Source organism: Nyctereutes procyonoides, unplaced genomic scaffold, assembly GCF_905146905.1.
Source record: "Nyctereutes procyonoides isolate TBG_1078 unplaced genomic scaffold, NYPRO_anot_genome, whole genome shotgun sequence".
Classification (NCBI taxonomy): domain Eukaryota; kingdom Metazoa; phylum Chordata; class Mammalia; order Carnivora; family Canidae; genus Nyctereutes; species Nyctereutes procyonoides.
This window is the reverse complement of record NW_026575031.1, coordinates 408,171-420,188: the sequence shown is the minus strand read 5'-3', so window position 1 is coordinate 420,188 and position 12,018 is coordinate 408,171. Positions and strand designations below refer to the sequence as shown.

Genomic DNA, 12,018 nt, shown 5'->3' with positions numbered 1-12,018 from the left:
AAACAAATGTTGGGCTGAGCAGATCATGTGACCTAGTGTAGAGCAGTTACAACTTATCACAAGGACTAAAAAAAAACATATTTTAGAGACACCTGGGTGGCTCAGTGGTTGAACATCTATCTGCCTTTGGCTCAGGTCATGATCCCAGGGCCCTGGGATCGAGTCCCACATCGGGCTCCCTGTAGGGAGCCTGTTTCTCCCTCGGTCTGTGTCTCTGCCTCTCTCTGTTTCTCATGAATAAATAAATTCTTTTAAAAAATACTTTACTATCAAGCCAGATTTAAAAAATGATTCCATGATTTCCTTTCTTAGGTATATTTGGACAAAGGGGAGGCAGTTTACAAAGACTGCAAACACTTGTACTCAAAAAGTGACAAAGTGAATGGCATGTTAATGTGTTTAGAAACAATATGAAATGCTAGTATATTGGCAGAAAAATGATACATTCTTTTGAATTGTTTGGAGCCTTTTAATCCTTTCTAGATTCAAATCTGATTGAGGATTAACATTTTGAAAGAATGTCTCAGTTACATGGGGCATGGATTGATTGGCAGGAGACGAATAACAATGGAGAAGAAGAAAATGAAGGAACAAATATAAGCAGTGCTTATTTATGCACCCTCCAGGGAACTGGTGTCCCATCAAGTTACCTGGATGTCTACTGCACTTGCTAGGTTTACTCCTGAGGAAATGGATTTACCAAGAACCTGATATTATTACTCAAATCATAAAACTAAGTACCCTTACTCTGATTCCATGTTCAGAACAACTCAAAGCCCCTAGTACCTGGAATAAACCACAAGAGCTTTTTATTTGCTGATGATTCATCACATCATCTTCTATTAATTCAGTCCACCATGTATGGAAAGCTGGTTTGAGAAATAATGTCAAATTCAGGAAAGCAGATCAAGCATGAAAATACAGATTTTTGGAGATTTAATGGGTACAAGATAAGACATCATTTCAATTAGACCAAACCAAATTCTTTTTTTTTTTTTTAAGATTTTATTTATTCATTCATAGAGACACAGAGAGAGAGGCAGAGACACAGGCAGAGGAAGAAGCAGACTCCATGCAGGGAGCCCAGCACGGGACTCGATCCTGGGTCCCAGGATCACACCCCGGGCTGCAGGCGGCGCTAAACCGCTGCGCCACTGGGGCTGCCCGACCAAACTGAATTCTAACTCTCTTATGGCTAAGTTACCCTGAAATGATAATTTAAAAATTGGTGTTATATGGGAATTACCATTCCCACCATCTCTTCCTTATTTTTAATAGTTAAATCCCCAGAGTATACTACATTACAGAACTGGTATTAATGAGAAAAAGAAGTTAGCTAAATTCTGACAACTAGGTGGCTGCTTATCATCACTTTACCAGTAATTGTGGACCTACAGACTTAATTTTTTTAATACCTTACACTAGAAAGTGTGCAGGGCTTGCCTGTATATTCACTGAATATCTCTGAAAGGTTAAACAAGAAACTGGAGACAAAAGTCACTTCTAGAAGGGGATATGTGGTATGGCTGGGAGATGAGGTGAAAGGGAGACTTTTCCCTTTTGGACTTTCTGAATTTTGTATCAAATGCATGTATTATTTTTTAACTAAATTAAAATGTATTGGTAGTGGGTGCCTGGATGGCTCAGTTGGTAGAGTGTGTGACTCTTGAGCTTAGGGTTGTGAGTTTGAGCCCCAAGTTGAAGACAGACATTACTTAAAAATAAAATCTTTATTTTCCTCCCATGACAGACTCTTAACTATAGAGAACAAGCTGAGGGTTGTTGGAGGGGAGATGAATAGGGGAGGGGGAGGGCTGGATGGGGGGGTTAAATGGGTGATGGGTATCAAAGAGGGCATTTGTGACTGAGCACTGGGTGCTGTATGTCAGTGATGAATCACTAAATTTTACACTTGTAACTAATATTAAATTGTATGTTAACTGAAATTTAAATAAAAACATGACAAAATATTTTTTAAAAAAATAGTAAAATGTATTGACAGTATTAATATGTTTCTTCTTAAATAGCTACATAAACACTTGAATGCTTTTTAATTTTTATTTATTTATGATAGTCACACACACACACAGAGAGAGAGAGAGAGAGAGGCAGAGACACAGGCAGAGGGAGAAGTAGGCTCCATGCACCAGGAGCCCGACGTGGGATTCGATCCCGGGTCTCCAGGATTGCGCCCTGGGCCAAAGGCAGGCGCCAAACCGCTGCGCCACCCAGGGATCCCAAACACTTGAATGTTTAGGAAGACTTAGGGTTTCTAAAGCCAAGTGATGATTATCTTATCATGTTTTGGTGTCTATCTCTTATTCTCCCTGTTAGAATATTCCAGCATTTTTCTGGAAATATTCATAATGAGGAAAAATAATCCTTTCTTATTGTCTTCTTAAACTCAGAAATGTATATAAACATATACATATATAAAACGTCACCTTAAAGATCCTTTCTGACCCCTTGTTTAGCTACTAAAGGTATTTGTTTTGTTTTTTAAGATTTTATTTATTAATTCATGAGAGACACAGAGAGAGGCAGAGACACAGGCAGAGGGAGAAGTCGGCTCCCCATGGGGAGCCTGATGTGGGGCTCGATCCTGGGACCACAGGATCATGCCCTGAGCCGAAGGCAGATGCTCAATCGCTGAGCCATTCAGGCATCCCTACTAAAGGTATTTCTGATGCATTCCATATAGACAGACTTTATGTATAAAAGGATATTCCAATAAGATATACAGCTCAAAAAAAAAAAAAGGTAAGCTAATATAAACTAATCTTAATGTTCTATCTTCATGATCTGGACTAAGGTTACCAATCTATAACACTTGTGCCTAACTTTGAAGTCAACAGGATGAAGTATATACCCTAACAACTTCAAAGTTAAAAGGGTAGATTGCCCTTTGAGAATTAAACAAATCAGCAAAAAACGATTTTTATCTTTTTAATCTAGCATCCTTTTATAACAATGGTTCTTTTTTTTCTTAAGATTTTATTTATTTATTCATGAGAGACACAGAGAGAGAGGCAGACACATAGGCAGAGGGAGAAGCAGGCTCCCTGCGGGGAGCCCAACATGGGACTTGATCCTGGGTCTCCAGGATCATGCCCTGAGCCCAAAGGCAGATGCTCCACTGCTGAGCCACCTAAGCATCCCAGTAACAATGGTTCCTAATCCTTCCTATACTCTCCTACACACCAACATTTGCAAGGATCATTGCATATCCCCATCCATTTCAGTGGTTTGTTATCACTATGTCCCCTGAGCTGAAATCAGAATGTATGCTGACATTTGAAAATGTCCCCTTCTCTTAGGGAACATCCTTCTCCAGCACAGGAATCACATCATATCTCCAACTGCCTGTGAGTAGCTCCATGTGGATGTCAGTTCCAGTCAACAATTCTTGAACTTCACATATTGAAAACAGAACCCTTAATATCCACCCTCTCAAATCTGATCCTCACAATTGTTCCTAGTTCAGTAAATAGAAACATTATCCTCCCAGTTGCTGAAAGCCCCAAAGGATGCATTCTTAGTTTCTCTTTTCATAAATTCCGTCTCCAACCCATTGACTATGCGGTTTCAACATATTTCCAAACTATTCATTTCTCTCAATTTTTGTTACCACCATCCTAGACCCAACTACCATCATTTCTCTCTTGGATTATATCAGTTTCCTCCTAATTCCTCTAGCCACACTGGTCTTCTGTCCTTAAACATGGCAGGTTCATTTCCATCTTGCAGCCAAACCATTCCTTTTGCTTAAAATATTCCTCCCATATACTCTCAGGGCTACTACCTCTCAGCTCAAATGTTACTCACCCAAGAGGATTTCCCTGACCACCCCATCAAGAATGACCCCAACCTCACCTTCATTCTCTATACAAGTACCTTGTATTTTTTCCCCCACCACGGCAATTATCACTATCTGAAATTAGCTTGTTTGCTCATTGTTCATGTCCTCCCACTAGACTGTGAGCTCCATGACAGCAGGAATCATGCTCATTGTATCTAAAATAGTGCTTGGCACATAGTGAGTACTTAATAAACAGCTGATGATCAAAGGAACCTATCTAAAGAAAGACTATGTCAATCATGAAAGATAATGGTCAGCTGGGAGTGAGGAGTCACAAAATATTCAAAATTGTCAGTGGGAGAGTGCCTTAACTGTGGTAAACATTAAAACTATGCCATGATATTCCAATTCTCCTTTCAGACACATGATAGAGTTATGCTTGCCCATCATCTTGAAGTTAGGTATGGTCAGTGACTTACTCTTGCCAATGAAATATAAACAGAGGCCTTTGAGAGCCACTTTGTGTGATTCACTCCTATTACCATCCCTCTATTGTGGCAACTAGCAACAAGACAGAGATTAAGGTTCCATCTGCCCACATTCCTCAGCAAGAATAACATTGAGCAGAGCCCCCAGATAACTCACATGTAGGACGAATCAAGGAGAAATAGACCTTTGTTATTTGAAGCCGCTGAGACTTGGGGGTTGTTACTATAAAATAACAGGCCATCCAGACTGATAAAGCATCCAAACAATGTTGTGGGCACATAATAATATAGTAGGGCTCACTAAGTAGTCAAACGATGCCATTAAGTACACATAAGTAATTTCCTTCTGATCATTACTTCGTTTCCAAACAGGTCTGCCAACAAGAAGAGAAAAAATTGTTTATGTGGAGTTCATGAACTCTTGTCCCTGATGCTATTTTTCAGTAAATATTCCCCAAATAATGAATGCCGCCCTATGCAAGCATATCTACTGGCCTTTCCTTACCTGGAAACAGGTGAGAAAAATGTGCCTTTTATTATCTACACCAACTACTCAATAATTAAATAGTTACTGAGTTCAGGTCATTATGGAGGAAATAGACTAGGAAAAGTAGACTGGATAAAATGCAGAAGTCCTGGATACCAGGTCAGGAACCTGGACTTTAATTTTATAGACAAAATACAGTTACTGAGAAGGTTTGTATAGGAATCATATGATTCAAAACTATTCTTGGGGCGCCTGGCTGGCTCAGTCAGTAAAGGACTGACTCGGGACCTTGATCTCAGGGTCCTGAGTTCGGGCCTTACACTGGGTGTAGAGATAACTTAAGTAAACTTAAAAAAAAAATTTTTTTTAAACTATTCTTGGGCAGCCCGGGTGGCTCAGCAGTTTAGCGCCGCCTTCAGCCCAGGGTGTGATCCTGGAGACCGGGGATCAATTCCCACTTCAGGCTCCCTGCATGGAGCCTGCTTCTCCCTCTGCCTGTGTCTGTGCCTCCCTCTCTCTCTCTCTCTCTCTCTCTCTCTCTGTGGGTGTGTATCTCTCATGAAGAAATAAATAAAATCTTAAAAAAAAAAAAAAACTATTCTTGAAGATTATTTTACATGGTAGTTGTAGAAATAGGATAACCAGAAAAGGAATGCCAGGAGTACTAGTTTCCCACAGCTGTGCCGCGAATCCTCCATAGATAAAAGGCCAAATTGTAATCAATCTGTATGATTTACTTTGGCTACAATAGCAAATACACTGTTAATGATGGTATTAAGTGGCATAGGAAATAAACAGGGCCTAAGGTTTTGCAAATAAGAGTAAAAGGCACACTCAAAAGTCAAGGTGGCACTAAAGTAAGATCTGATAATGGACAAATCTGTACTCTCAGTATGAGGGGCAATCAGGGCAGTAATTACTAAAGAGTTTTGAAAGGCAACCAAGTGAACAACAGATGCTTTACTATCACTTGGAGGTATTTTTATATTCTAGGAATGACTGGGTTGTAATCGAGTTGGTTTGTATTCTGAGTTCTTTCCAGATACTCAGAGCATCTGTGCAGTACTCCAACAAGCTTGTCTTTCCTTAACAACAAACCATTCCTTTCATTCAACAAATATTAATTACATGTTACAGGCTAATTACCATTCTTGGCAGTGAGAAAACATGAGTGAACAACACAACCATCCCTGCCCTCCTGGAGTTTATATGCTAGTGGCACTTAAATTCCATTCTAAAATTTCTCCCCCAATTACATGGGAGTAGCTTTTACAAATGCCTTTGGAAGACAGCACATGATTAATGCACTCTAAGAGGTGAAAAACTAATAGTCTCACCAGAGGTAATTACCCTTGAAAAGCAAATACGTCACAGATTCACAGACTTTTAGAGCTGGAAAGGACCTTGGGGATAATTTCGATTTACAAAATGAGATTAAACACTCAGTCACCAGGAGGAGAGGAAAGCCTAAAACTGTGACACCAAGTGTTAGTGCCTTTCCATGTAACACCAGATTGCCTGTTTTAAGATTATACTAGGGAGAAGAAGAGATGTTAGGGCATTCATGATTCATACATAGGTGAGCAGTTCCTGGATGACTGTTCAAGGTAAAAAGAGTTTCACACACCATTCAAACAATGTGTAAAACTGAAAGAGAGGTGGTTATAGGAGAAGCAAACTGGGGTATCTTTCAGAAGACTCCTTCTCCCACCTCTACCCTCATCATGTCCCAAGAACAAAGACAGGAAATAAAAAACTTCTCCACAATTAATGCATATTAGAGAAGGTACTTGGACATGAGCATGAGGTAGTTAACACAGCATTTGAATCCAGCAAAGTCAAACTGTATCTTATCTAAGTTGAAAGTGTATGTTCCACTAAAGGTACCATTTGCAAAAGGTTTATGGTTATTTTTTTTAATTACTTTCCTAAATACATTTTCCAGAAAGCACCAAATTAACTGATATAGGTCATGAGTATGATGATTGATAATGCAATATTGTGATGTTATATTGTGATGTTATATAATATTGTGATGTTACAAGGCACCAGGCAAGCATTATTAAAGATAATTCCTCTTCATACAGAAAAGTTATAATCATCTCTTGCTTATAAACTGTACCAATCTATACATTCGAAAAACCCAAACTAGTCCTTTAATCTTTCAGATACATGAACAACCACCAGAGCCTTATTTAGTATTGTAATAGAAACCGTAACCGTATTTTCAAAAACTTTTCAAGAAGAGGAAAAAGGGGGACACCTGGGTGGCTCAGTGGTTGAGTGTCTGCCCTCCACTCATGGCGTGACCTCTGGGCCAGGGATTGAGTTCCACATCAGGCTCCCTGCGAGGAGCCTGCTTCTCTCTTTGCCTGTGTCTCTGCCTCTCTCTCTCATGAATAAATAAATAAATCTTAAAAAAAAAAAAAAGAAGAAGAAGAAGAAAAAGGAAGAATTGCTAAGAACTGAAAAATAAGCTTTGTAACAAAAGAAAAAAAAGGAAACCAAAAAAATATTAATTTTAGAGTTTTAGGAAGAATGTAAGCTGACAGGTAGCAAGGGTCCTCATTAAAATCTCACTATAGGTCTCTGTGAGGGCACAGAGATGAAAATTATTATGAGAAACCTCCCCCTCAAAAAAATTATTGAGACTTCCAATTTATTTCAGTAGCTCTACCATTCTTTTAGCTTCCAAGGTTTAAAACCTTGAAGATACCACAGACTTTTACCCCTGTTGTTTTCTATAGTTATTCAGTCATCATATTCTATTCTTCCTTCAAAATGTCTCATTTGAATATAAGCGAAATTCCCAATTACAAAAGAACACACAAAACAAAGACTGTGATCGTAAAAAGAGCATTTTTCAAGGAATGGGAAATACTCATAACATGCTGAGTCTAAAAAAAAAAAAGGCAAAATAATAAAAACCCACAGGGAGAAAAATGTGTAATCCTAGTTTTATAGAAAGGAAAATAATTATCAGCATAAAAAAAAGATTTGAAAAAAACCACCACATGAAAATGTTAACACTGTTCTTTCTGCTTGGGGGTGAGGGTGGGGGCTATAAGTTCTTTTAATTTTTTTTCCCACAATCTCTGTATTTCCAAAATTTCCTACAGTGAACATGAATTATTTTCAGTGAAGATAACATTTTCAAACTCAGAAAAAAATGTTATTTAAATAATCATCTCATTTTACTACTACTTGTCATTCTCATTACCCTCATCCTTTTCCCTACAGCCTCCCGGCTCCCAGGACTCGAACAACAGCCTCCTTCTTGAGGTCTCGGAGTCAGCTTCTCCCAGCTGTATATTGCTGCTTGACATTCATCACTCCTAACATTCGTCGTTCACACTTACATACAGCACATGGTGGTAGAGGCTGGCCACATAAGCAATCAACTCCCAACATGGTTTCTCAAACTCAGCACCACCACTATGTTCTCAAACATAGACCCCATATGTCGTCTAACTATTTCTTACAGAGGGGTGGTCCTATTGCAAGACGTTCAGCAGCAGCATTCCCGGCTTCTACTCACTAGATACTAGTAGCTCCTCTCCCGATCCCAGTTATGACACTGCCAAAGGTCCCCTGAGGGACAAAAATTGTCCCCAGATGACAGTCACTGACTTAAAAGTTTTAAAACTTCCCAAATCATCTGTGTATATACATATATGTCAAACCTAAACTTCTTTGCTATATGTGTCTTACACAATTCTCCTTATTCTCGGTCCTGCCCACATAATCTCATTTTCCTCAAAAGGAACTTCCCAAATAGATCAATTTCACTGTTCCCTAGAAAAGTCATTTCATTCTCACTTCCAAGTTCTCGAACACAGTTTCCTCACTAAAATTCCTCATTCACGCTTCTCTTCAATGCCCTGCATCTATCCTTTAGTTGTTGACTCTTTGCAGAAGCATCACCCCTCAGCCCAGTTCAGTTCATCATACACCCTCTGCACTAAACAGATTTTACATTGCTGTTGTTAGTCTCACATCCCAAATCGAGGGTCGTCGCCCTGGCACGTTTCTTTTGTATAAATCTGCACCTAACCCTGCTGGGCATAGAGACAAGCAGAAGCTTGATAACTGATGAATGAAACTTAAATGCTCTGCTATAGGGACGCCTGTGTGGCTCAGAGTTCTGGTGCCTGCCTTTTGGCCCAGGGCTTGATCCTGGAGTCCTGGGATTTCCGGATTTCCGCATCCGGCTCCCTGCAGGGGGCCTGCTTTTCCCTCTGACTGTGTCTCTGCCTCTGCCTCTCTCTCAGTATGTCTCTCATGAATAAATAAAATCTTTAAAAAATAAAAAATAGGGCAGCCCTGGTGGCGCAGTGGGTTAGTGATGCCTGCAGCCTGGGGTGTGATCCTGGAGACCTGGGATCGGGTCCCATGTCGGGCTCCCTGCATGGGGCTGCTTCTCCCTCTGCCTGTGTCTCTGCCTCTCTCTCTCTGTGTCTCTCATGAATAAAGAAATAAAATCTTTAAAAATAAAATAAATAAAATAAAATAAAAAATAAATGAATACTCTGCTATAAATCACTGTAAACTGCTGACTTCTTATGAAATGGTTTTGCCCTGAACCTTTATTTCTTCTCATGCAGCTGTAAGTACAATCATTCCAAGTACAGAATGACGGCTCAATATGGTTTCAGAATAAAAACAATATAGAATGGTATATTTTAAGGAATATATAGGCTTCAAAGTGTCCTGTACACTTTCTGTACACTTTCAGGAAATGGTGCAAAGGAATTAAAACTACAAACTACAACACAAACAGGAACTTGAACTCCATTTATCTCAAAATATCCAACAGAATTTCTGCTCAGTGCACAAAACTAAAGTATGGTCAACAAGAGCAGAAAACTTGAATAGTATGTGAATGTATATATACACGCCCTTCACATAGATCTCATCCGCAGTTGAGAGAAGTAAATGGAAGGGCTTTGTGGACTAGAGTCACACATAAAGGAGGCAGTTAAAGAAGCATAGTTAAAAGCATGAAGCCAGCCTGCTTGCATCCCAAATGTATCAGCTGCGTGTCTTTGTACAAGTGACTCAGCTTCTCTGCGTGTTAATTTTCTCCTCCTCAAAGAGGGGGTAAGAGGGGTACCTGGGTGGCTCAGCGGGTCAGCGTCTGCCGGGGTCCTGGGAGCTAGTCTCACATCCGGTTCCCCGCAGGGAGCCTGCTTCTCCCTCTGCCTGTGTCTCTGCCTCCCTTCTGTGTCTCTCATGAAAAAGATAAAATCTTCTTTAAATAAGGGGGAAAGGGGGGATCCCTGGGTGGCACAGCGGTTTAGCGCCTGCCTTTGGCCCAGGGCGTGATCCTGGAGACTCGGGATCCCACGTCGGGCTCCCTGCGTGGGGCCTGCTTCTCCCTCTGCCTGTGTCTCTGCCTCTCTCTCTCTCTCTCTCTCTATCTTAAGTAAATAAATAAAAAATCAAAAAAAAAAAAAGGGGGGATAAGAATAGCATCCATCCTAAAGCAAAGCTCTCAAACAGCGCTTAGCACATCGAAGGTCCAAAATAAATATTTGCCGTGGTTATTAATACAGCTATTAGCCAAGTACAAGCTTCAACGTATAAAGTTCTAAGTCTGAAGCAGGTTCAAAGAAACAAACAAAAAACCAGAATAAACTACACAAGTCTAAGCTATCAGAGGGTCTAGTTTCTCGGAATTTTTTGCGAGTCCTAAACTGTGATCACACAACGAATGTGTCATTTTTCTCTTCTCATCTGTAAAGAAACTGACACGGACACTTCTGTTTCCAGGGAACTTTACAAGCTACAAGGAAACAAGTGAACTCTTTGTTATCTCCATATTTAAGCCAATTTAAGAACCAACCTGGTAAAAGCCTAGGAACTGTTACAGAACACAACTTCTCGGAAAATACAATGCGGCTTTTAAAGTTGCAATCGGCAGTCCGTGTGCAGTTATGTCAAGTTTTTGGTCCTGCTAAACAAAAGCTTATCTGCCAGGAACGCGAGGACCCGTCAGAAAATAAGGAAACACCGTGGCCCGGCCTAGGCGGCTCCGGGAACACCCGCCTCGGAGCAGGTCGCCGCGGAAGCGTCCCCCCGCCCCCCCCCGGGAGCCGGCCCCACCGCAGGTAGCCGGGTGACAGCGGGTCGCGTCCACGCCTCTCCCGGCCCGGACCCCGGCGCCCCCGCCGCCCCCGGCGCCCCCGCCGCCCCCGCACCCCCGACCCCGCTGCCCCCCGGCGCCGCCCCCGCGACCCCGCCCCCGCCGCCCGGCTGCCCCCGCGGGCCCCCGGCCCCGCCCCCGCCGCCCGGCTGCCCCGTTCCGCCGAGCAGAGGCCGCCGCGGGGCCTGCAGGCGGGCCCAGGGCGCGTCCCGGCCTCGGCGGGGCAGCTGCGGGCTCCGGGCTCGTAGGGGGCCCAGCCCCGGCTTACCGCGCCTCATGGTACCGCGGCGCCCCCGGCCCGGCAGCCCCGACCGCGCGGCAGCCCGGAGCGTCCCTCGGGGCCCGGGCCGAGCTCCAGCCCGAGCCATTCAAACGCCGCCGCGCGCGCAGCCCGCCGGGATAGCTCTCCGGGCGGGGCGGGGCGGGGCGGGGCTCCGGCCGGCCCCGCCCAGCGCTGGCTCCTCCCCCTCCCGCTCCCAGGCCCCGGGGGGAGGGGCGAGGCCTGTGGCCACAGTGCCCCCTGGCGGCCGCGGGCGCGCACGGTAGTCCTGCGCCGGGGCGGGGACCGAAGGTGGAGACCGTGACTCAGTGATGTCCTGGGCGGGAAGGGTCTGCTACAAACGGATGCTGAAGGGAGACATTTGGGTTTTTTTGATGCTGAAGGGAGACATTTGGGGTTTTTTTGTTTGTTTGTTTTTTAAAGATTTATTTATTTATTTATTTATTTATTTATTTATTTATTTATTTATTCAGAGAGAGCGAAAGAGAGGGAGAGAAGCAGGCTCCATGCAGGGAGCCCGACGTGGGACTCCATCCCGGGTCTCCAGGATCGCACCCCGGGCTGCAGGCGGCGCCAAACCGCTGCACCACCGGGGCTGCCCGAGACATTTGTTCATTCACTCCCGTTTACGTGCACTAAGGCAAAGGGTTTAAAAGCACGGCCCCTGGATCTGTGTGACCTTGGGCAAGTCACATAGACTCCTGGTGCTTGGGGTCGCCCATCCGTGAAGGGGGTACTATAATAGCATCAGCCTCGTAGGTATGAGGATTGAATGAACTCACGCATATAAAATGCCCAGAGGACTGTGTCGGCCTGTGG

The 12,018-nt window shown here is 43.1% G+C and overlaps 1 protein-coding gene across 4 annotated transcripts in view; it reads right to left on the bottom strand.

Moving 5' to 3' along the window:
• Window positions 1–11,313, bottom strand: part of KATNBL1 (katanin regulatory subunit B1 like 1) — a 50,248-nt gene extending 38,935 nt beyond the window's left edge. For 2 of the 4 annotated variants that reach the window (XM_055316666.1, XM_055316663.1), the window contains exons 1-2: window positions 11,188–11,306; window positions 10,620–10,746 (exon numbers count right to left, since the gene is read on the bottom strand). The gene's annotated coding sequence lies outside the window, so the exon portion shown is untranslated. Of the gene's footprint in view, window positions 1–4,444; window positions 4,662–10,619; window positions 10,747–11,187 lie in introns of all 4 variants that reach the window. The other 2 variants (XM_055316665.1, XM_055316664.1) reach the window with 2 other exon arrangements.
• Between the last annotated feature and the right edge of the window lie 705 nt (window positions 11,314–12,018).